At 34.4% G+C, this 27,129-nt stretch overlaps 1 protein-coding gene across 6 annotated transcripts in view; it reads left to right on the top strand.

Annotated features, from left to right (window-relative positions):
• The window catches only part of MAGI2 (membrane associated guanylate kinase, WW and PDZ domain containing 2), a 1,459,815-nt gene that overhangs the window by 278,105 nt on the left and 1,154,581 nt on the right, over positions 1 to 27,129 (top strand). The gene's annotated exons all lie outside the window — the stretch shown is intronic.

Here is a 27,129-nt window from a genome sequence, read left to right as displayed (position 1 = left end):
TCATTAGAGACAAGGGACCAATGACTGTGCCAATGGCATCGAATGTCTTTGAATGTTGGCTTCAATCCAGTGAAGCCCTTGCTAAGCCATTTAACTCTAAAATTGGGCATTGGGGAGGCACTGCACCCTCTGAAACTAGAGGTCAGGAGATTTGGATTTGATTTCCAAAAATCCGCCAGTCATTCAGCCACTCACTTTCAAGTGACAAGCCTTAGGCCAGTCACTTTCTGTATCTGTTTCTTGATTTTTGCACAGCGGTTTATGTGGGACTTAAGGCCCACTGGGAAATGATCCCTTTTTCAGCTCAGTGCCTGGTTTTTTGAGTATACTTGTCAATCTGGACTTTAATACACCTATGATTTTGGATTAACTCTATTACCTCTGCTAGAAATTAACACAGAAAATTCACAGTTGATTGACAAGAATGAGAATCAGTTCTAAAGAGTTAAAATCTAACCAAATCCTTTCTTACTGAAAGAATGCTCAACTCAAGTGGACACAGATCCCTCATTCTAACTTCATCATCTATGCACTTCGAGGCAAGTTTTTCAAATTACACAGCTAAAACTGTGTATATATATACTGCATATAAAATATAAACATCCTATGTGTGTTATATGTGTGTCTATGCACATTTATTAGCATTGGTTCATAAGACATAAAATTCACTAACAAAAAAGGTTAGATTACATCAATTTAGATCTGACAGTTTTACAAAAAAGCGTATTTTAAGTTTGTAAAAGTGCATTGTTTTAAGGTACCGGCTGAGGTCTCAGCATCACAGGGCTGTGACCTTAGGCCTGATAATTTTAGTTCTGTCACGGATGAGCTCCAACTGTGTTTCTTAGTTCCTACTGGCTTAGGAAGACATCCATCAGCAGGATTTTCTTTCTCATTTAAGAAGAATTTATAATGTTAGCCTGAATTATCTTTGAAATGCCTGTCCTTGAGCATGTTTCAACAAGACATTGTTCTTTGCACATATTTGCCTATTATATTCATCATGTGTAATATTCATCTTTTTTTAAAGGCAGACTCATTTTCTGGGAAATGTTGGCTGAATGGAGGTTGATGTATTCATTGATTAATTCATTAATTTAGCAAACACCATTGAATTCCTGCTCTGTAATAGACATGTCACTGGCTACAAAACAATGACCAAATTGGCAATCACCTGCCACAGACTCCAAGTCAAAAGAAAGTTGAAGTTTGTGCCAGTATAGATGGAATAATATTGGCAGCTGTTGTTGATGATTGTCACGTTTAAGTGATAAGTGCATAGCAGCTTATTAAACTAGTCTCTCTTTTAAAAAATATGTTTGAATCATTCCATAATAGAGATTTATTTTTGTTATTGTTATGGGTCCTTTATTAGGGTTTATGCCACTACTTAATTGGAGATATGTATTGCATTTCCCTAGAAAGATACCAAAGGACTTTGGATTGTTTTTCCTTCAGATTCTTTTCTTTCTGAAATTGTCAGACCCATTATTCACAATTTAATCCTTTCTCTCCAGCATCAATTTCTAAAATTCTCAACTCTGAAAAGGAAAAAGATAATAGTATCCACTCAGATTACTTATCTCCAGATTTGGGGTTCAAAGTGGGCTTAGGAACCCAGCTGTGTTGAGCTCTTCTATGGATTCGATTGCCTCATTCTTTCCTTATTCTCCGGGCTATTAAATTTTGTCACTTGGTCATGGCCCTTTCCTTCATTGACTGGTGCCATTAATTGTGTTACCATATTTTCCTCTTTATAGGGTGAGGAAAGGAGGTTATGAATTGCACCTTTATTTCTGTCACATCAAGCTTCGTTTTTTATTTTTTTGTAAGATTCAAAAGAAAAGAAAAAAGTTATCTGAAAATTAAACAGCAATGAGAATATATTAGAACTTGGATAGAAACAGAATTGCAGTTAATGCTCATTTCAATTGTATTTAAGCTTCTAACAAGGTCTTCTAAAGTTACCTACTGTTTTTATAACTGCTTTACAAGGAACTTTTCCAATAGCTTAGAAAGAGGTCAGCTTTCCCTCTGCTTCTTTCCTATGCAAAGTTATATCACATGTTAGAAATGTCTACAATTATGCCTTTGTTTCTGCTATGACCCTTAAATAATAGTCTACTGCTATAGAGTGAATGTAGTAAAAAAATTGAATCCAATATTTTATTCTGTATTTTTATTTTAATATTTTATTTTTTAGTATTTTATTTTTATTTTTAATTTCAATAGGTTTTGGGGGAACAGGTGGTGTTTGGTTACATGAATAAGTTCTTTGGTGGTGATTTCTGAGATTTTGCTGCATCTGTCACCCGAGCAGTGGCTACACATTTGATATAGTATTATTTTTATTTTTAATTGACAAATAATAATCATAAATATTTTGGGGGTACAAGGTGATGTTTTAATATATGGGTACATTATGGAATAATTGTATGAAGCTAATTAACATACCCATTACTTCACATTTTTATCATATTTTTGTAGTGAAAATCTTAAGAATCTATTCTTTGAGCAATTTTGAAATACACAGCACATTAATATTGACAGTGGTTACCTTGCTGTGCAATAGATCTTGAAATTTTTTCCTCCTTTCTAACTGGAACTCTGTACTGTTTAATCAACTTCTCTCCTTCCCCCGACCCCTATCTCAGCCCATACTCTGGTACCTATCATTCTACTCTCTACTTCTATATAGTCAACTTTTTACAATTCTGCATGTAAGTAAGATCTTGCTGTGCCCGACTTATTTTACTTAACGTAATGTACGCCAGTTTCATTCATGTTTTCAGAAATGACAGATTTCCTGTTTTTAAAGGCTGAATAGTATTTTATTGTGTATATATACCATATTTTCTTTATCCATTGACAGACACCTAGGTTGATTCTATATCTTGGAACTGACTCTGACTAGTGCTGCAAGAAATGTGAGAGTACAGATATCTCTTTGACGTAGTCATTTCAATACTTTTGCATAGTTTTAAAAAATAATGGGAAAATTATTCAAAAGAATGTTGGGAATTCTTTGGAAAATAAAAAGTCAAGCTGCAGAATGGGAAAAAAAATTTGTGAAATATATACCTAATAAAGGATAGATACCTAGATTATTGAAAAATTTCTCTAAAGTCAGTAATAAGAAAACAATTTTTAAAACTCCCATTTTAACAAAATGTTGGCAATATATCTGAAGAGCTACTTTGACAAAATGGTATAAGGGAAATTTTTTGGATAATGATCTGGATAATTTAAATTAAAAAATACATATAAATAAAATTTTAAAAATATATAATGTTTTATATATTTTTAAAATTTTATTTAAATGTATTTTTGACATATTCACATGTTTATGAGATACCCATGAGAAATTTGGTTACATACATAAAATTTGTAATTATCAAGTTAGGCTAATTCATAATAATCATCTAAGTGTTTATTATTTCTATATGTTGGATACATTTCACTTCTCTCCTAGCTATTTTGAAATATACAGTATATGGTTGTAACTGTAGTCAACCTACTGTGCTATTAAATATTAGAACTTATTTCTTTTATCTAACTGTATGTTTGTACCCATTAACCAACCTCTGTTTATCCCATTCTGCCACCCATACACCTTTCTTAGCCTCTGGTATCTATTCTTTCACTCTACCTCCATGTAATCAACCTTTTTAGCTCTCACATATGAATGAGAAAATGCAATATTTGTTTTTCTATACATGGCTTCTGTCTCATAACCTCCAGTTTTCATCCATGTTGCTGCAAATGACATGATTTCATTCATTTTATGGTCAATTACTGTACCGTTGTATATAAACAACCTTTCCTTTATCCATTTATCTTTTATCCATTCAAGTGTTGATGGATACTTAGGTTGATTTTATCTCTTTACTATTGTAAGTAGTGTTGCAATAAATATGAGAGTTTAGGTATTTATTTGATATATTAGTTTCTTTCTCTTTGGAAATACTCTTAGTGGGATTGCTAGATTGTATGGCAGTTCTATTTTTAGTTTTTTGAGAAATCTTCATACTATTTTTCAGAGTGACTATGTTAGTTTACATTCCCACTAGTAGTGTATAAGAGTCCTATTTTATGTACATGCTCACTGATGTGGTTTGGCTGTGTTCCGGCTCAAATCTCATCTTGAATTCCCACGTGTTGTGGGAGGAACCCGGTGATAGGTGATTGAATCATGGGGCACGTCTTTGCTCTGCTGTTCTCATGATGGTGAATAAGTCTTATGAGATCTGATGGTTTTAAAAGGGGAGTGTTCTGCACAGGCTCTCTTTTGAGAGATATCTGTTCATGTTCTTTGCTCACTGTTTAATGGGATTATTTGTCTTTCATCTGTTGAGTTTCCTATATATTCTGGATTTTACTCCCCTATTAGATGAAGAGTTTGCAAGTATTTTCTCCCATTCAACAGGTTGCTTCTTCACTCTGTTCATTGTTTTCTTGATGTAAAGAAGCTTTTTAGTTTGACACAGTCCCATTTGTCTCTTTTTCTTTTTGTTGCCTGTGCTTTTGTGTCTTAACCATGAAATAGTTGCCTACAATGTCTTGATTTGTTTCACTAATTTTTTCTAGTAGTTTTATAGTTTCATATCTTACATTAAAATTTTTAATCCATTTTGAGCTGATTGTTGTATATGATCACAGACAAGAATCTAGTTTCATTCTTCTGCATATGGCTATCTAGTTTTTGTCGCACTGTTTATTGAAGAGGATGTCCTTTCCTCCATGTATGTTCTTGACAGCTTTATCCAAAATTAGTTGGCTATTGGTATGTGGATTTATTCCTGGGTTCTGTATTCTGTTCCATTGGTCCATCTATTTTTATACCAATACCATGCTGTTTTATTACAATAGCCTTGTAATATATTTTGAATTCAAGTTATATTATACATCCAGCTTTGTTCTTTTTGCTCAGGAATGCTTTGGCAATTTGAACTCTTTTTTGATTCCATGTGATTATATGATTTTTTTTTCTATTTCTGTGAAAAATGATACTGTTATTTTGATAGACATTGCATTGAATCTGTTGATTGCTTTGGGTAGTAATGCTTCTACATCTTGAAACTGTGGTTGTCGTTACATGACTATATGTTCAACAGAGTACATGGAATGGTTTATCTGAAAATAGTGAATTTTACTGAACATAAATTATCACGATTTTTAAAACCCAAAGGAAAAAATAGCTGTTTTCAGAAAAAATTATTTGAAAGATTAAAATATTACAATATTTTAAATATTAACTAAACTATCAGCACTAATATCAAAATTCAAAAATACAGTGCATTTTTGACTGAAATGTCGCTATGCATCATATGACTATACCATAATGGTACGGATTTTTGTTTACGTTGTTTGCTGAGGTAACTCTAGTGACAAAAATAGTACCTAGCACATAATAGGCTTTAAAATTATTTGTTTAATTAATAATTTACTAAATAATCAACTCTTTCAAAAATTATTGGTCTCATACTTCGTAGACATGCTAGATTAGTAATATAAGAAAAAAGAATCATTTATCTTGTGTTGAACATAATTTATGGCAAACTTTTGCTATATTCTTTTGAAAATGCTTTGCAGAAATAGCCAATGATGTTAATGCTTTTAGATACAAAGTTTTTAAAAAAAAAATTTGATACCCTTTATATAATACTCAAATTCTTTTATAAAGGTAATTCATTTTTTTTTCTTTTGAGATGGAGTCTCACTCTGTCATCCAGGCTGGAGTGCAATGGCACAATCTTAGCTCACTACAATCTCTGCCTCCCAGGTTCAAACAATTCTCCTGTCTTAGCGTCCTGAGTAGCTGGGACTATAGGGGCATGCCACCACTCCTAGCTAATTTTTGTATTTTTAGTAGAGACAGGGTTTCACCATATTGGTCAGGCTGATCTTGAATCCCTGACCTAAGGTGATCTACCCATCTTGGCCTCCCAAAGTTCTGGGATCACAGGTGTGAGTAAAGATGATTCTTAATATTTTTACATTTATATAAACCTATTTTCCACTCTTTCATAGGGACATATTACTCTAAATATCTATCCTACCTATGTGACTTTTTATTCTGTAATACCTAACTTTTTCACAGACTGTGATTCAATATCATCAGTGTTAGAAAGTATCTGCTGTTTTCACTAATAATGATTTTCTTATTATTACACGCAATTAAGTATAATTTAATCCCATAAAGATGAACCAAGTAAGTTTTCTTGTAAGCAGTACAAAATAAGGAAAGTACAGTAATGAGAGAGAGAGTTAGTAGAAATTTATTTAGTAGAAATAATGAAGGCCCACAGTGTAGGACTTTCAGGATCTTATTTTCAGAAAGATATAACCACTACTTTTAAGAAATCATAGATAGAAGGCTGACTTATATTTAGAGAAACTACATTTGGTAGTTGATTATATCTTGAGAAGCATTATTAACATAGTGCTTAAAATACAAGAAGCCATAGATAAGCTTGAAGTACAGATAACCTGCACAGGAGTAAAACCACATACACACTGTGAAATAGCAAGCATTACAAAATATGGGTAACTTTTCTTATGCCTTAAGAAAGCAATTTGTGGTAATAGAAAAATGATGGAATGTTGGATAATGCTATTTCCAACAAAATTGTAAGCTCTACAAAATCAGAGACCTTATAATATTCGGGAAGATTAAATGGTTAACAAATGTAAAGTATGTGCTACAATATCTTCCAAAGGTTAAGCACTTAGCTGTTTGCTGCTATTAGTATCATCATTTTTATATCCCCTACACAGCATGTAGACTTTTGCTGAGTACATAGAAAATGCTCAGTAAAATAATTTTAAGTTGAATTGCAGCAACTAAAAAGTGATTGTTTTCTTGCAAAAGAATAGCCCCTCCCAAGAAAGTAGAAACAACATAATTATCATGCTAAAGGCAAGGAAAACTATTATGTGAAAATAGAACTTGTAGCTTATGTTTAGAGGACATTATCTAACATAATTCATATGACTTTTAAAATGTGGCTAATATACATAAAATTATGAAAAAGTCAAAAGCAAGTTGAAAAATTACTAATTCTTCTTTCATGCATTCATGTGTGTATTTTCACTTTGTCTTACCATAGTTTTTTTAAACATGAAGTTTTAATTTTAAGTAGTGATCACTTTTTAAGAAGGAAAATGCAGAAATTCAATGATACAGTACAAAAGAAATTTGGAAAAATGATCCTTAATTTTCCTTTAATGAAACATCTTCTGTTTAGTCTATTTTTCTATTAAGTTTACAGAACAAAATTAACATAACCGAGAAAGTGAATGTTGACTTTGCCTTTTTCATCTCTAAGTATCTATAGAGGGCAGCAAAGAGCTTCAGTTCGAAGACTAGCAGGTTGGGTTAGTAAGTTTCAATAGCTGCTTTCTGATTCAGCATCATTTGAAGCACTGTGAAGTGTCAAAGTCAAGGTTCAGTTTGCTAAACTTATGCGATTGTTTGTCGCCATATGTGGAACAGAGTGAGGGGACACGGGGATCAGAATCAACTATTTGGGTCCAATCAAGAAAAGATTTCAAATTAGTACATTGAATAGGTCAATCATTTTATTAAAACAAATCCAAAACTTGATACCATAGTAATTTTTTTAAAAGTTATTCTACTGAGAGATTACAAAATAAATTGTCAGGTTCTCACAAACACAGATCATGGTGATTTATAAAATTATAAACTGATAATTATTAATGAGTAGTGTGCTAAGGCAAATTCTATAATGATCTAAGGTGAGTTTGGTTTTAGGTACATTCTTATTAATGCATCTATATATCTTGAATTCTACAATTTCATTCATCAATTTTTATGATAATAAAATTTAAAATATGTCCAAGAGGCCATTAGTCAACCTGTATTCACTGAAGTAATTCATTTCTTCAGATAGGATTCTGATTCTGAGATGGAGTTGATCTTGTATGAGTTTCTTCAGATATGCCATTGGGGCCAATACTTGTGGAATAGAAGGGAAGAAAGACTGGGCAGAGGGAAAGGCGAAACTGCAGTGCAGGCCTAACCCAGTTGGGACCTAGAATGGTCCTTGAGTCCTCCTAAATCAGGCTGAAAGGGTGAGGTCTTTATACTCCCACCTGGTCAGTAAGTGGACGTGGGCCATACCAGGAAGGAGACTGACCGTAAGCAAGGCAGCTGGGGCAATCCTGCCGAGGCAGCAAGTCCTTCCTTAGAGGGATATTCGAGTGGGCATCATGATGTCCAACACATTCATATGCAGTATGAAGTAATCAAAGTGCCTTATGCTAACACAGAAGGGGTGACATTGTCATTTACTTAGCAAGCTTTGTTATCTTTTATAATATTAATTCATTAATTTATGTTTAATAGGAAGCTATTATATTGGCAGATCTGTGTTAGCTCCTTCAAGTTCTTGTCTTTTAACAGGTGAGAGAGATAATCAATGAAAATACTGAGTTTAATGCCACATGCAAGGTTTGTATTAAGAAAAATAAATCACTGAAAAACAAAACAAAATGACTAGGGAACTGTTTAACTGTACAGTCATGTGCTGCATGATGATGTTTCAGTCAACAATGGACCACATGTTGGACAGTGGTCTCATAAGATTATACTTATCCATGTTTAGATATGTTCAGATACACAAATACTTATCATTGTGTTACAGTAGCCTACTATTCAGTATAGTAACATGCTGTGCAAATTTGTAGCCTAGGAACAATAGGCTATGTGATACAGCTTAGGTAGGTAGTAGGCTACACCATCTAGGTTTATGTAAGTACACTCTATGTAAGTATACTTCAGTGAAATTGCCTAAGGATGCATTTCTCAGAACTATCCTTGTCATTAAATGACACATGACTGCACTTAAAAGAGCAGTTTACAACACCTTCAGGAGTTCATTTTTCAAAGAACCAATTTAGATCAGGACAACTGATGTTTTAATTTGAAACCATTCTAATCTCATTTAGAGAAATCTTTAGAGAACTCGTACTAAAGCACGATGGGAGGGGGCAACAGAGAGGTTGTTTTGTTTAAAAATAAACCAAATTGTCTTTTAGTATTATAAAAGTAATATATATCTATTGATATATAGACAAATAGAGAAATATAAAGAAGAAAATTGAAATTTACAATCTCCATATCTATCAACCCAGAGAAAAATCACTCAGTGTTTTAATTTTTCTTCTGATCCTTTTTTCTTTTGGACATATATAAAATTTGGATTCAGATTTTCTCACTTATAGATTTTTTTCTATTTCATTGAAAAATATTCAAATGAAAGCATGTATCTTCTGCAGCTTGTTCTGTGTGATATACACAGCATTTAATGAACACCATTACAAGTAATGGTATCAATAGCTAAACTATGGTGCATATTCAGACTACTTTGGGATGAACTAAACAAAATGGAATTTCTTGGTCAAAGAGCACTAACATTTAGGTTCTCGATATATTGCCACATTGGAGTCCACAATAGTGTGCAGCAACTTACATTGCCTCAGACAGTATTTGTATATTTATATCTTTTTTTTTTTTTTTTTTTTTTTTTTTGAGACAGAGTCTCGCTCTGTCGCCAGGTGCCAGGCTGGAGCGTAGTGGCGCGGGATCTCGGCTCACTGCAACCTCCGTCTCCTGGGTTCAAGCAATTCTCCTGCCTCAGCCCCTGAGTAACTGGGACTATAGACGCGCACCACCACACCCAGCTAATTTTTGTATTTTTTACGAAATACAGACATGGGGTTTCACCATGTTGGCCAGGATGATCTCGATCTCTTGACCTCTTGATCCGCCCGCCTTGGCCTCCCAACGTGCTAAGATTATAGACGGGAGCCACAGCGCCTGGCCAGTATTTGTATCTTTTCCAACAGTTCTTGCATGCAAGATTTGATAAGGAAGAGAGTATTTCACTGTTGTCGAATTATTTACTTTTTTGTTGTCTAATTATTTACTTTTTTGAAAGTAATTATTTTTTATTTCATTATAACTTTTTCTACAAAATACCTAATTATTAGAGAATAAGTGCTTTTTAATAATTTATTTCTTTTTGAAAAAAATTATTTTCATTAATATACAGATGGGGGTCTTGCTATGGTGACAAGGCTAATCTTTAAGATCCTCCCACCTTCGACTCCCAAAGTGCTGGAATTACAGGTGTGAGCCGCTGCACCCAGCTTAAAAAAAAAAATTGATTGCTAAGTTCTTTTTACACATTAATGGTGTACATTTTTAAAAAATACATTAAAGGTATTTTGTTGCCATTATTTTTCCCAGTTTGTCATGTTCTCATCACTTTTGATTACTTTCTGAACTACACATTTGTGTATGTGTGAATTCAGACATGGAAACATTTTTCTTTGTGGTTTCTTCCCTAACTTTTATGATTCTGAAGTTCCTTCCTAGAGATCTTATATATATATGTCCATTTAAATTTATTATAGTAATTTTAAAAAATACTCATCTATATTTTGTTTTGTTATTTAGCAGAAAATAAGGCTATAAATAGATTATCCTTTTTCAATTAATTAATTACCCCAAATCATTTATTGCAGAGGCATTCAAACTTTTTGGCGCACAACTCACAGTAAAAGAAAACAAAAATTTTTTTTTAACATCACAATCTAGAACACACATGACACATATGTACACTTACATACATACCTATAACTGAAATGAAAGTGTCTAAAATAATTTTATCCTCAGTATTATGTGATGAATTCTAATATTTTCTATTCTTTTTTATTTTTTTCCTTTCCATTCTTTTCTGTTTCAAATTAAAAAAAAACTGCCCATGGTTCACAAAGCTGATTTAACGATTTATTAATGGTTCTTTCTGGAAAATATGACATACTGATTTCTTCTCTGGTGATCTGTACCTTATCTTATTTTGAGTTCTTCTATTCTAGTACATGTTAAGGAACTGTAAATTCTATTCCATTACTATGAATTTTTAAGTACTATTATAGTGTTTTAATGACTTTAGCTTCATAATATGCTTGAATGTTCTACAGGACAGGTCTCTTCCTCATCACTCTAAATTTTAAGATTTATCAGACATAGTCTTCCATATTTATTTTTGTTGGTTAGTGTAATCATTTTGTCACATTTAGTTTATAAAGAAAACTGGGCACTAGACATAGTGACTCACATCTGAAATTCCAGTACTTTGGGAGGCCAAGGCTGGAGGATCACTTAAGGACAGGAGTTCAAGACCAGTCTGGGCAACAAAGCGAGACCCCATCTCTACAAAAAACAAAATGTTAGATAAGTGTGGTGTTATGTGCCTGTAGTCTTAGCTACTTGGGAGAATGAAGTGGAAGGATCACTTGAGCCCAGGAGTTTGAGTTTGCAGAGAGTTATGATTGTACCATTGCACTCCAGCCTCGGTGACAGAGGAAGATTTTATCTCAAGAAAAAAAAAGCAATTATAATAGTAATTTAATTTGGAAACTAAAGTCATTTTTTTCTATGCAAGAACATGATACTGCTTTTTCATTTCTTTGAGTATTTGCAATGTTTCTTAAGAAACATATTTATTAGTAAGTTCATATCTGATTAGTTTATACCTTTTCGCTGCTATTATGAATAGAATATTTTCTACTGTTTTCTAACATTATTTTATGTAAGAAAATTCATGATTGAAGGTTATAATAAAGTTCTAATGATGTATTGGTTGATTTTCTTTATTTTAAAAGTATAGAATTATATCTACAAATAATAGTAATTGTAATAGCTCATTTCTATTGAATACTTACTATAAACCTATGCATATTCCAAGCACTTTGCAGTATTATCTTCTTTGAACTAACCTTGAAACATAGAAACCATTAATATCACATTTCACATATAAGTAAACCTCACTTAATTCCTAATTTCACTTTCCGCTTTTCTGATGGGTGTACATTTTATGTTTCTTGCCTTTATTCCATTGGCTAGAGCTTCTGGAAATAGGTGATTATAGATGGCATCCTATTTCTGTTCTTAAGTTTAATTTGCATATCTCTAATGCTTTATTGGTAAATATCATGTTTGTGGATTACAAATATATATTCTTTAATGTTACATAAAAGTCTTTTTATATTATTTAAATTTATTGAATTTTTGAAATCAGAAATAAGTATAAAATCATAGAGAATATTTTACTTAACTATTCTGATACAAGGCATTTCAAAGTATTAGCATAATATATTAATATTCTTAATACTAAGTTTTAAATCTGCATTGTGTTTCTCCAAGTTTCTGAAAATGATGACATCACATTCTGATAAAGGCAAGATTTCTCCCAATAGCCTAATCTTTTGTCTGAACTTGTCTAAAGAAGAGATTTTCATGTCAGTTACTGTAATTTCTCATTGATTGACAGTTCAAAGGTATGGCTATAACTAACAAGTAAGGCTTCTTAAGTTTTATGATGTTCAAAAATGAATAAATACCAAGAGAGCAAACTGAAATAAATAAATTTTCAACTTATAAAGATTCACACTGTTGATCTCTGTCTTGTATGTTTTATTGTATTTTCCATAACCCACTGTTTCTCTTTTACATGTTCATAAGTTCAAATATGTTCCTTTCCTGACTTCTTCCCCTCCTTCTGTTTTTTTTTTTTTTTTTTTGAGACAGAGTCTCGCTCTGTCACCCAGGCTGGAGTGCAGTGGTGCAATCTTGGCTCACTGCAACCTCTGCCTCCTGGGATCGAGCGATTCTCTTGCCTCAGCCTCTCGAGGAGTAGCTGGGACTATAGGCACATGCCACTACGCCTGGTGAATTTTATGTATTTTTTTTTTTTTTTTTTTTTTTTGAAGCGGAGTTTCGTTCTTGTTACCCAGGCTGGTGTGCAATGGCGTGATCTCGGCTCACCGCAACCTTCGCCTCCTGGGTTCAGGCAATTCTCCTGCCTCAGCCTCCTGAGTAGCTGGGATTACAGGCACGCGCCACCATGCCCAGCTAATTTTTTGTATTAGTAGAGACGGGGTTTCACCATGTTGACCAGGATGGTCTTGATCTCTTGACCTCGTGATCCACCCGCCTCGGCCTACCAAAGTGCTGGGATTACAGGCATAAGCTGCAGTGCCCAGCCTTCCCTTCCTTCTGTCACACTGCAAAGGAGAAATAGAGGAGAAAAAACTTATACAAGAATCACAGTTTTGAATAGGTGCTGGGTGGTTTAGAAGGAGAAACTACTCAGTTGTAAATTCCCAGAGAGCGTATGATTGGGCAAGGCCTAAAGTTCTAAGGGCATGCATACACCAAAGTATAAGGAGACCACAGGACACATGGACCCAGATTTTTACATGTGAATCATCTCGTATGACCTAAGCCTAATACCTTTGGGATGTGTATGTTGGGATCAAGAAATAGGTGTCGACATGCACTTGGGAATGTATGAAATTAGGTAGTAGTTTGGAGACCCTTTAAAAGAAAAAATACATGTTTGGCTATTGTCTTGCTTAATTTTAAGAGATGTCACTAAAGACTAAGGTGAATTATTTACTATCCAATTTTATTGAATGAAAGAAAGTATCATAAAAATGAGTTACCTGAGGATATGTGACCATAGAGTATATATTTCTTACATTTATTTATATATTCTATTAAATTTAAGGGAGTTCAAAGTGGCTTATTCTACTAATTTTTGAAGGGATATAATTTCCAAAATGAGCAATTATCTTCTGTTAGGGATCAAATTATGTCACCCTCCCAAATTCCTAAGTTGAAAACCTAACCCCTAGACTTTAGAATATGACCCTGCTGGAAATTGGGTCATTGCAGACATAACTAGTTAAGATGAGTTATAGTAGAGTAGGCCCCTAATCCAACAGGACTGACGTTCTTATAAAAAGGCAAGAGTTGGACACAGAGACATACTCACAGGAGAATACCCTGTGAAGACTGAAGTTATACTGCTGTAAGCCAAAGGACCACCAGAAGCTAAGAGAAGGTTCTGGAACAAATCCTTCCCCACTGCCTCAGACAGGATAATCCTGCTGATACCTGATTTCAGACTTCTGACCTCTAAAACCATGAGACAATAAATTTCTGAAGTTCCAAGCCACCCAGTTATGGCAGCCCTAGCAAACTAATACAGCTTCCACTTGTGTCCAATAAGTTGACTTTACTCTTTAAAAATGAACAAACATAAACATTATAATAGTTTATGATATACATTGTGAATGAGTAACTGTTTTGTAAATACAAGACAATATAAATGTTAAGCTGTTAAGAATACTGGCTAATGGAATGAGTGCATTCTATTACTCTCCTTTTAAGTAAAACTCATTTTCTTTCAATGAGTTTTATTTTAATTAAGAATCAAATTGTTCATAACACTCCCAACAAACCCCTTATCCCAGCTGACCTGCTGACAGATCTGTATATTCTAAGTGGTACAGTTTTTAAAATCTCAATGGTATCTTTTTATACTCATGATTGTTCTTCTTATACAAGGGTTGTTGAATTAAGTGAGCTATGAAATAGTTAGCTATAATTGTACACATTTATAACAATGACTATTAAACCACTCATTTATCCAGAAGCTTAGAAATCAGTATGTTGTAGATAATCAGATATTCTGGTTTTAAAGCCTTAGAATATATTTAACAATAGTCTCTTATAAAATATATATACATCTATTTTTGATTCAATAATTTATAGTATCTTGGCTGGGTGCAGTGGCACACACCTGCAATCCCAGCAATTTGGGAGGTGAAGGCAGGAGGATCACTTGAGGCTAGAAGTTTCAGACCAACCTGGGCAACACAGTGAGACATTGTCTCTACAAAAATATTTTTAAAACATTAGCCGGGAATGGTGGCACATGCCTGTAGTCCCAGCTACTCAGAAGGTTGAAGTAGGAAGATTGCCTGGGAGTTTAAAGTTCCTGGGAAGAATGCCCAGGAGATTAAGGTTACAGTGAGCTATGATCATGTCCCTGCACTCCAGCCTAGACAGACAACAGAGCAAGACCCTGTCTCTAAAAAACATAGTGTATAATATCTCAAAGGTACCATTGAAATATTAATTATTCTTGAATAATTTTGGAGGTAGGTTAGATGACCTGCTATGATTGTCTGTATTTTGTGTAAAGTGTAGTCCTATTTTAGTTATTGGTCTTCCAAATTAAGGGAAATTGAATTTTGAATAAACACCAATTGAAATGATCATGTATAATTCTGTGAAAACAGAAGAGACAATTGAAGAGTATTTATGGAGTGACATCTGGGCACTGAAAGCGGGGATTTAAAAATTAAAAAGACCAAAGAAAAAAAAAAAAAGGAGGGGAACTAATTACCCCTCCTGCAAAGTTTTTATTAAATTGAACAGCTACAGGACTCCAGTATGTTTGTTGTTGATGTGGCTGTTAGTTTTGCTATGAGTTTTAATCTTTCTAAAAAATTTAATTGTAAGTTCAGTAAACTGCTATGTGATTCTTTGATAAACTACCCATGTACTTTTTTAACACATGGAAATTATAAAATATGAAAATAATGAAATGCAAAGTGTCTCCTTTAGAGATACTTCAGAAAAGCATTCACCCATGTTGAAATCCAGCCGAGCTTGCCCGGCCAGGTCTCTGAACGTGTGGCCACACACAGGACAGAGGGTGTTGCGCTGCCAGTGAAACTATGTCCTCTTTGTCTTCTGTGTTCATGCAAATGTTAAATGCTGCTTCAAGATCTTCATGGCTGTAAAAGCAATCCTTGAAAATCTATATAGTTAAATATTTAGAACTATAACATTCTAAAGAACTAACCATATGGTTGGTAATTTTTAGAGACCAGTTGCCCTGAATGCAGAAATAAACCTTAAAAGGGCACTGTAGAAACCATTTTTTCCCAATTCTATTAAAATGCACATTCCAAATTTCCCTTTCTCAAGATACTTAACGAGTACCAACCATAACCGTGTGAATTGAAAACGGTCCAGCTCACAGGAAGAACCCTGAGGATTACCAACATTTAAGGAGGTGCAAAAGCAAAGGAGCTTGCAAGGGGCCCAGAATGTAAGGGGAAATACAAACATAGATGAAGATCTTGTGATGTTGCTGATACCAAGAGTAGAAAGCTTTTCAAGAAGGAAGGGACCATTCTTCAACCCTAGTGAAACGGCGATTCAGGCAAGGGCTCAATAATGGTCGCCAATACCACTAGGCAAAAGATTGTGTACACATGTTAAAATATCCCTCCACAAGTTGCAAAAGGGAAGTAATATATATCTTTAGAAAGAAAAACCTGGTAGATGTACTGTCACCAAATGGCCAAACTTAACATCACTACTAGTGAGTCTATCTGACATTAGGGACCTACTGCCAGGGTGTAATATGAAGTCATCAGTATTACCTGTGAGGAAACTGTCTCCAAATAATGTTTAAACTGTATCTGCAGTTCACAGCAAATACAGGGATTAGAAGAATAATGTGTGAAAACAGGCTGAAACAATCAGAGAAGTCTAGAATGTGGGTCATTCCAAAGGCAACTGACCTACACTCTTTAACAGGTCAAAGTCATCATGGAAGAAAGTGAGAAATCCAAGATGAAATGAGTTTAAAGAGCATAACAACCAAATGCATTGCCTGATATCTGAGCATGAGCTTATACAAGAAGTAAAGCAGCTAAAGACCTTTCAGGGACAATTAAGAAATATGAGTATGCACTGTATAATACATTGTGTTACAGGAAAATGTCATTATTTTTAGAAAGCACAAGCTGAAGTACTAATATTTGAAGGTGTGTGCATGACATGATATTTACAATTTACCTACATAGTCATTTAGCAAAATATACCCTAGACTCAGCAAATAGCAAGATGTTAAAGATTATGGAAGAATGTAGATGGTGAGCATAAACGTAATCATTGTACAATGTAAACTTTATGCTTTAAATTCTTCCAAAAAAAAAAAGTTTCTCTGGGAAGGATGAGTGTCAAATGCTGCTGAAAGATTCAGCTACATAGGGACAGATTTAGCGGGAGCGGGTTGTTTGTTTCTTTTGTGAGAGCACTTATTTCACCACATAACAATTAATTGAAAAGTAAAGCAGAGGTGAAACAAAAAAAAGAAATAGTATGTTTAGACGACACTTGGAAGAAATTGGCAGTTATGAAATAGAAAGAAGTTAAGTCTAAAAATGGAAGAAAATGTATATTTAAAAGAAGGATTTTACTTTTTTTTTTTTTTTTTTTTGAGACGGAGTTTCGCTCTTGTTACCCAGGCTGGAGTGCAATGGCGCGATCTCGGCTCACCGCAACCTCCGCCTCCTGGGTTCAGGCAATTCTCCTGCCTCAGCCTCCTGAGTACCTGGGATTACAGGCATGCGCCACCACACCCAGCTAATTTTTTTGTATTTTTAGTAGCGACGGGATTTCACCATGTTGACCAGGATGGTCTCGATCTCTTGACCTCGTGATCCACCCGTCTCGGCCTCCCAAAGTGTTGGGATTACAGGCGTGAGCCACCGCGCCCGGCCCGGATTTTACTTTTTTATTTTGATGTTTTGGCTTGGAGGTTTTTGGCCAATTTTGTGTGTGTATTGGTTTACTGTCATTTTAAGAAGGAAAGAGGTGACTGTTTCAGCAGTGATGGGAAGTATCATTAGAGAGACAGAAAGATCAGAGACAAGTGGAGGGGGCTATTTCAAGGATTTTGGAATTAGATGGATGTGCATAAGGAACCAAAACACAAGGAGATGAAAAAGGATTTTCTCTGAATCTCATGAAACAAATTTGAACCCCTTCCCAACCCCTACCAAAATTACATAAACAAAGACCCTGTAAAACATGTATCTGCATATATGGCAATGTATTAAATTGGAACAAAAATGTGAAAACCTCTTGAATATATAAAATAAAACTTCTCAAACTTCAACAAGCCTGGAAATCGCCTTAAAGAGCTTATTAAAACACAGACCCGTGAGGAGTAGTATACCTTTCCTTTCATTATGAGGACACCAAGATTCAAAAAAATTTTATGACTTCCTAAGATCATACAGGTATTGGTGGCCTAGCTGGTACTAGGTCTTATATACTGATTTCGTGATCTTTCCTTTCTGTACCATAAGTGCTCTATAGTACTAGCCTCTGCTATTTATATTATCACACATCTTCTCCCTATCCTTATTAGAGCTATGAAAAAAAAATTAGTGTTACTGACTCCCTCGAGTAAAATGCAAATTTTGAGAAATTTAAACTGAATTATCAACCATATTTTCATTTGCTAACAAGAGGATTTTTATCCCTACCTTGTTTGTTTGTTTTTAACGGAGACATTGTGGAATTATAGATAACAAAAACCTTCTTCTGAGTGTATTGGATTTTTTCACTGCCCAACAAATTACCACATTAAGACAACATAAATTTACTATTTCACAATTTCCAGGGGTTGAGAGTCTAGGCACTGGTTAGCTGAGTTCTCTGCCCAGGGTCTCCTCAGGCTGAAATCAAGGTGTCAGAGAAGGTTTTTGTCTGATTCGAGGCTTGGGGATCTTCCTCCACATTGACCGATTGTTGACAGAATTTTCTTCCTTTAGTTGTAGAACTCGGGGTCCCTGCCTTCTTATGCGCTGTCCTGTTCCCTAGCAGTTTTCTTTGAAGCTAGAGAAAAATCTCTCTCTTTAGTGGGCTAAGTCAGTCTCATACAATGTAATCTAATCGTGCAGTGACTCTCCCCTTTGCTATATGATATAAGCTAATCTAGGACTGATGAGTGACTATCTCGTTATATCCACAGTCCCACCCACATTCAGGGGATGGGAATGTTGGGGCCACCTTAGAATTCTGCCGACCACATGCAAAGATATCTGAAAAGTTACCTCTAGGTTCTATACTTGCTGAGACTTCAACATTTTCCAATAACTATATTTCAGAAAAATTGGGGAGATTCAAACCAACACATATTTTCCCTAGATGCTTGCTTTAAGTCTGTTCTAATCAAGTGAAAACATAGAACAAGCATTCCATTTTGGTTAAACAATGAGTTTGTTACCTGCTTTTGATGTGATTGTAGTTGCCTCCTTTGCTAATACTGCTCCTCATTTACAGAGAATCTGTAATAGCTTATTTTTGGAGATTATTATCTTTGTAATATGTATATTTCTGTAAATGTTCAACCCTGCCTTCTTTAAAAAGTAAGCTAGGATCCTGCCCGACAGTTGAATGGGACATAAGCTTATAATTTAGTACGGTGTTATTTAAAAAATAATTGTGATATAATAGTAAAAATTAAAACAGTACAGGAAGTATGTGTTTGTGGCAATTGCAGGCGCTAATTATGTTGTCAGCTGGAAGAGTGAAAATCCAGGTTCCTAAATTTGGGTCAAGGCAGGTAGGCCAAGGATCTGATTTTTCTTTTTTATCTGTTGTTACTCAAATGTATGTGTTTGTAGTCCTAAGTACCTTTGCTTTTTTAGATTTTTTTAAAAAATTATTTTGAATATGGAAATGCAGATTAAATCACACTCACTCTTTTGGATCCCAGAACTGCGTAGCTTAGCAGATTCACTAGAGGGTTTTTAAAAGCTGAGTAGTGTGAACTGGATGCTTAAAGAATGTCTAGGGCTTTGATTGCAGTGGGTAAGCTTTCAAAACTCAGAGGATCTCTATTAATACAACACACATAAAAAGCTGTGGTTTTGCCTTTTGGCACTTAAAAGATGTTAATCTATTTCAGTACTCACCAGTAAATATGTCCATCAGTTAAGCTTAAATGCACTGAGAATTAAAAAAAAAAAAACACACACACTTAAGAAAACCACTTATCCTAATGCTTTGTAAAATCTACGAGATGCTGTTCCGTGTGTAAATATTTATTGTGACTATGATTTAAAAATAAGACTCTGAGTTCCCAAACATTCTGATTTTTAGTAACAAGAAAGGTTTATCATGTGGGAAATTTAGTAGTTATTGTTATCAAAATAGGAAAACTTAATACAAAACTTACATGGGCTATTGGCTTACTAAGGTAGAGAAAAAGTCAAATTCTATAAAATATTTTAAGAGATTTATTCTGAGCCAAATATGAGTGACCATGGCCCATGACCCAACCCTTAGGAGGTCCTGAGAACATGTGCCCAAGGTGGTCGGGTGCAGCTTGGTTTTATACATTTTAGGGAGGCATGAGACATTAATCAAATACATTTGAGAAATACATTGGTTTGGTCTAGAAAGGTGGGACAATTCAAAGAGTGAGAGATGGTGGAGGGGCTTTCAACCTACAAGTAAATTTAAACATTTTCTGGTTGACAGTTGGTTGAGTTTGTCTAAAGACCTGGGATCAAAAGAAAGAGAATGTTTAGGTTAAGATAAAAGACTGTGGGGTCTCCCAGTGACTGCCCTTAGGGACAGTAGATGACAAATGTTTCATTTTCAGACCTTTAAAAGGTGCTAGACTATCAGTTAATCTCTTCATGTTTCGATGCAAAAATTTTCCCCCACAAAGAACAGCTTTGCAGGGCCATCTCAAAATATGGCAAAGAAACATGTTTTGGGGTAAAATATTTTGATTTTCTTCTATGTTGCATACTCTTATGCCAGAGTCAGATTGGAAAGTAAGTCACAATACATAGGGTTAAATAAAACCCACCTGATGAGAATTCACGGTTTCTAAGGCATGACTCCCCAGACCCCTTAGGTAGGAATTTGAGCAAGGTAAAAAAAAGACTCAGAGCTTAGTCCTCAGTCCCTGCTGTTAGCCAAAAGCATTCCATAGAATGGGGAGGGGTAGGGAGGTTAAAAAAAAAAAAAAAAAAAAGAATACATGTGAAGGCCAACAAACAGCAGCAGGTCTTAGGGCACTAGGAAGGCTTGTTTCTAGAACTGTCTGATTTGATGGTAATAGTTTTAAGTAATAGCAATTTAGATCATGGTGGGGAGGACATGGTCTGACCTGATTTAATAGCCGATTGTTTAAGGGGTGAGATGGAGTAAGGCCTAGGGTTTAGTCTAAAAAAAAACCCTGGATCAGATCTATTTTTTGAGCTATTATGATATGGGTCTTCAATTTTGTGTGTTTTTTTTTTTTTCTGTATCTGGCATAATACTTACAAAAGATATATAATGTTAATATAGTAACAAGTATCATAAAGATAATCAAGATTAGGTATCTAAGAAGGTTATAAGTGGAATCAGAGAGCAGTAAACAACCCAATTAGCCAAAAAATAATCCCTGCATACATCATCATATTCTTTGATCAGACTCACAATGTGTTTACCCTCCTTATCAAGGATTAAACCTTATCATAAATCTTATTTGAGGATTGTAGGACCAACATTAAATCAGAATTCAACAAATTTAATCTCTCTTCAGGCCAAATTATCTCCAAAGGTACAACATCCTGAGGAGGGTATAAATCAAATCCAAGAAACACCTGATCTTCAGTGTCTAAATTGTCATAAAGGGCCAGGCACGGTGGCTAACCCCTGAAATCTCAGCATTTTGAGAGGCTGAGGTGGGCGGATCACTTGAGATCAGGAGTTTGAGACCAGCCTGGCCAACATGGTGAAACCCTATCTTTATAAAAATTAGCCAGGAATGGTGGCAGGTACCTGTAATCCCAGTTACTTGGGAGGCTGAGGCAAGAGAATCACTTGAACCTGCAAGGCAGAGGTTATAGTGAGCTGAGATTGAGCCAGTGCACTCCAGCCTGGCAACGGAATAAGACCCTGTCTCAAAAAATACAAATATAAATAAATAAATTGTTATAGGACTTGTTATCAGTAGACAAATCCATTTTTCCCACAACTTTTTAGTGTACCCTATACTGGTGTTTGGGAGATAATAGAAGGTTTTGTCACAGGAGAAATCATATAACTTTACAGTGTTTTTTTTTGTCCCTCGGCAGGACTCCCTATGGTAGAGGGACTTAAGAGTCAAAAGACTTACGCCAATTAATTGTCGTAGGCCAGATAGGAATGGATGTTGACAGGCATTCAGTACCTCTTAAAATTACCATTTTAAGTAAAAAGCCAATGAACAAAATCAAAAAGTAAAGTTTTAAGACTGATTTATTTTTAATTTCTATGTGTTGAGCTACTGTAAGTTTGTTTTTTATTACAGCTATAGCAATTAGTTATAGAAAACATAAGCATTATTCTGCAAAAGAATTTTAAAATATGTATATAGATATAAATATATTTATCTTCACAACTCATAATTGGGATTATTATACCCAGGAGGCATTTTTTTTTTTTTTTACAAGTTTTTATATCCTGTTAGGAAATATTTTCCTTTAATTCTATAGTAAGCAGAAAATTTTTTATGGTTGGGGTGGATGCAAAGGTGACACATAATAGTTTAGAAGGCAACTAAATTTGTCTTACCAGCTGTTTGGCATCTTTGTATCCCTTCTTGATTTGTAGGGTTTAACCTTGACCTAATTTTATCCCTCAAAATTGGCCCTTACAATTTTACACACTCACCTCTTCCTTGATAGTCCCTGGGTCTAGAGGGAGGGTGCTTGTATAGTTTTAGCAGCAGAGCGTTTGCAGTGAAACAGATCTGGTCCCAGTGGGATGCTAAATGAGGGAGATTCCTGTCACTGGACTTCAGAATATCATGATTTTGGTTTCCTTGGAAGTATAGTTTGACTATTTTAAGAGTAATTTGTGTGTCAGAATAGAAAAGGGAACCCATTCCTTAAGGCCACCAATGAAAACTATGAAGAAAATTTATAATCTGGTACTCTCTAGAGGATTAATATAGCCAAGAAATAATTATTCAGTCTGTGCTAAAAACAAGCAAACAAAGTTAGGGCTAAAATCTAATGCTAAGTATTATGCTTTTCCTTTGAAACAGTTTTTCTAGCTGCTTTTCAAAAGAAATTATAGCAAGACCAATTTGTGTGCAAGGTAAGCTTTAGGCTTATTATGCTTGCCTGATTATTTGCATTAAATGCAGCAAGGATTGAATGACCATATAAACTGCTTTTAAATTGGCTCTGCTGGAACTTTATTTAAAAATAGTCTATTTCAGTCTAAGTGTTGGTAAAATAACCAGTGTCTCCAATTGTTTTGTTTTAAAACTCTTATTGAACTTATGCCAACAACTATGTTGTCATAAAATTGCGATCTGAATTTTGGAGAACTTGTAAATTTGCTTATAAAAACATACTCCACTATAACAACTTAAAAGGAAAAGACTTTTTGACCCTTCTTTAATCAGAGCAGCAGTTTTTAAACAAGTTGTTTGTTTACCTTGAAAATACTATTTACGAACCAGACGACTCATGAGAGCTGTCTATCAGGCACTGTAGAATTTAGCAGCTTCTCATAATCAGTCATAGGAAAGAGGCAGTCTGCTTATTAGGTAGCAAGATTTTACATAAAAAAAATTTTTTTATCATGAAACTCTTCTAGGAAACATTATTTCCATTAGCTCAGGGATAGCTTTGGGTAACATCCCATCACAAGGCAGTAAATGTTCCATCAAGTGGAAATTCTTTAGTTCAATCATTGCCATTGAAAAGTACAGTTTATTTTTGCCATCTGCCCCAATAAATGCTCCACACAAAGGGCTATGAACTGGAGGATTTGTACCCAACTAGCACTCCAGCTTTTCTCTTATGCTTTGTGTCTTAGGCGATTTTATTAGTTCACATTTAGTGTGTTCAATCAACATTTCCTAAAAGAGCGGATTTACATGCCTTCAGTTTTATAGTGCTTAGAAACGTCCCAGTCAGGTGCAGTACCCATTTTCAGAAGACTCTTAGGTAAAGGGATTACAACTACCTTTTATAAAGCTTATTTAAACATCTTAAATTTTATAATTAACCTGTGTGTTTTTGTGTTCTGGTTCCAGGAAATCTTTTTTACCTTCAGACCACTTTACCTTTGCTGGTGAAAAGGAGTTCAGGGTTCCAAGCAGGGAGTTGCATCTGTAAGATCTATGAGAGACAGCAAATTTGATAAGGCTTCCTAAATAGTCCTATGATTCTGTGGAAGTGGCCTCATGTAAAAGGGTTCCCCTTAACCCTGAGATTTACCATGATCTGCATAATAGGCACATCTGGTAGGAGTATATCCCAGTTATCATAAATCCAGTTCAACATGGCTGCATATGAAGCATATCGACTGCTTCATCTGGGGTGCTTCACTTGGTGTTTTATAGGGAGAGTTGGGAAGCCCCTTTCTCAGGACAAACAGACCTTACAGTGGCATTTATCCACTTTACTAGGATGATTTTTCTCTTAGGACTAACCTCCTGTGTGTTTGGATTATATGTAATTATTAGTGATTGTTTAGTAGTGAGCTGTGGGTCCTGTCTAAACACTTAAATTCTGTGGCATTTAAAATCAAGAATTTTGTTCTTAAAGTGGTTATTTTTAAAATTCATGATAGTAAAGATTTGTTAAGAAGGCTGATTATACTAATCTATAAAATGGGACAATGCCTTTACATTATACCCTTTGGTTTTTGATATTTACTTGATTTTACCCTTCCCCCATATCAACTATTTTCTTGGTGACCATGGGGCTAAGAATTAACTTTTGGTACCAGGCTTAATTGTTTCATTTATTTTGTTTTATCTATATGTTTTTTTCTTTATTTTAAAGCAACCCTTAAATAGTTTTTTAATGAGAGGAAAAACCTAGTTTCCTTTTTTTTTTTAAGAAAAATGAACAACCTTGAGCTTTATAAACTTTACCAAAAACATATTTTATGTTCCCACCTTTTTAACTTTTTAGTAACAGAAATTTCCAGTGGGGGGAAAAATCCAAGGGTTTAACAAGATTATAAGACTTTAAATTACTGGAGGGTTTTGAGATTAAATTTACCAAATTAATTTTACCAAAGATTAATAAGGTCATGTGAATTAAAAGGCATCTGACCTAGCTTCTACCAATCTGATAAGCACCATCTTAAGTAAGTTACTTGATTAGAGAGCTTTCAAGTAGTTTAGTAGGGAAATATCACTTTCACATGACACATACAAAGACAGAAATATAACAGGTATGCAGAATAAAAAGACATGTCCAAAAGATACTTTATTTATCTGCTTTTTTTAAAAAAAAATTTTGTCACACCACAATGCCAGGCTAATTTTTTTGTATTTTTAGTACAGACATAATTTCACCATGTTGGCCAGGCTAGTCTCAAACCCCTGACCTCAGGTGATTGGCCCATAGCCAACTGAATCACACAACCCCTTAAAAAAATTCCTTTTTACAAACCTTATTTTCACTTACATAGACGATTCACAACATGCTTAGGCTTTTTGTTTTGTTCTAAATATTCCTCTTTCTTGAAAACCTAGTCATTTTATTTTAGGACAGAAATTCACTGCATAAGATTCCTTCTTATATAAAATTACTTTCCTTCTTACCTTATTCACCAAAAATCTCTGTTGCTTTAACTTCCTTTACATCTTTTATTTCCTGGTTCCTTTTACCTTGCTTTATACAAGATATAAACAAGGTAGAAAGTAAGCTTAATAAGCTTTGAAATAGAGAAAGATATTTACTGTAATGAGAACATTTTAAAATTTTTCCTATGATTTTTAATTAGAAATTGCCTAGATACTTAATATCAATTAATAACATTATATCCTAAATTATGACAAGGTTGTTTGCAAGCATTTATTCCATTTATCTGATTAACTTAATAGTTTACCTAGCTTGTTTGCAAAACAATGATTGCAAATATTTAAATTAATTTTTCTATTAATGATTTTTGTAGCAGTGAATTTCAGGTATTTACATAACTAATAAAATTTCTGGTTAAATTTAGGGTATTTATGCCAATAACTCAGGATCTAGCTATTTTCATTAAGCCAATAATATTTTATAAGCATACACAACAAAGATTATTCTGTCTTAGGCTGGGCTTGATACTTTTTTAACCTTTATGACCAATCTAATAGTATTCTGCAGGAACACACAAAAACCACTTGATCAATAAATGCAAAATAATGTGAACAATTCTTAAGACATTTAAAATATTATTTTACCCATAACTTTTAAGCAAGCTTATTTATTGGAGATTTTACTTAAGTCATGTGAACTTGACAAAGCATTTGACTAGTCTTTTTAAAAGTATCTGATGTAAGCACTTTTAACTTTTAAGCCAATTAATTGGAGCTCTTTTATGTATTTTTAGTAGTAAAACCTTGTGTACACAATACATAAATACATAGATGTATTAGGCATGCTGATAGAAGTGCATGTTATGATTCTTAAAACTTCTTTTCTTTCTTAGACTTCTAAATTCTTCATAACCTGCTTCATCATCTTAGGCAGTTGTCAGCTAAATAGCCCTAAATTTGTATTTAAGGGAAAACACATCAGGTTGAAAATCAAATAGTAGAATTTACATCATAAGGCATGGAGAGAAAAACTCTGGTGTGCCAGAGGGAAATTAAAATGAATTTAACTGACAAATATAAAATTATAGAATTTTTAAAGGCCTTTTAAATATATAAACCCACATATACACATACACACACATACACACACACACACACACACACACACACACTCACACAAAGATCCTGTAGCTTTTACTTCAGAACTTTAGCCATGATATAAATCCAAATTCACTAACTTAGAAAAAAAAAAAACTTGTTAGATCCATACAGTGGTTTTTATCCCAGCAGAAAAGTAGCAACAGCAGATTTAAAGCAGGCAGAAAAGAAAATGGAGAAAAAGAGAACTTCGGATCTTTATAGTTTGCAGGTCAACCTTAGGGCTCTTTCACCTTAATGCAAATGTGCACAAAGACCATATTACTTCCATTTTACATAAACACTTGCAAGGAGAGGTGCTATAAAACATATAGAGTGCTTGGAAGGGGGTCATTCTCCTTGTTTTCTCCTTATTCTTTGATGATTTGTTTTCCACCTTTTTTTTTTCTTAAAAGGAGGAGCTGAACTGTGGCCTAGGAATTTTGGTGAATCAGTGTGTGCTGCTTACAGGCAAGACTCCGTAGTGTGTCACCATTTAGTTATTTCCATCCCCTTACATGTCTCAGTTTCTCTCTCCAGTGGTCTGTTCCCATTGAGAGGGCTCAAAACACTGGGTGATCATCCCTTTTATACATTTCCTAGACAAGACGTTTTTTAAAAAAAACAATTTTTGTTGGAAATTTCCTTGTAGGACTGCTGCATGTTGCGAGTGGTCAATCTGCCAGACACTCCGTGAGGTCCCCAG

This window comes from Aotus nancymaae, unplaced genomic scaffold, assembly GCF_030222135.1.
Source record: "Aotus nancymaae isolate 86718 unplaced genomic scaffold, 86718_ANA_hifiasm-v0.15.2.pri h1tg000002l, whole genome shotgun sequence".
NCBI classification, from domain to species: Eukaryota; Metazoa; Chordata; class Mammalia; order Primates; family Aotidae; genus Aotus; species Aotus nancymaae.
The sequence above is the reverse complement of the archived record's forward strand: the minus strand, read 5'-3'. Positions and strand labels throughout refer to the sequence as shown.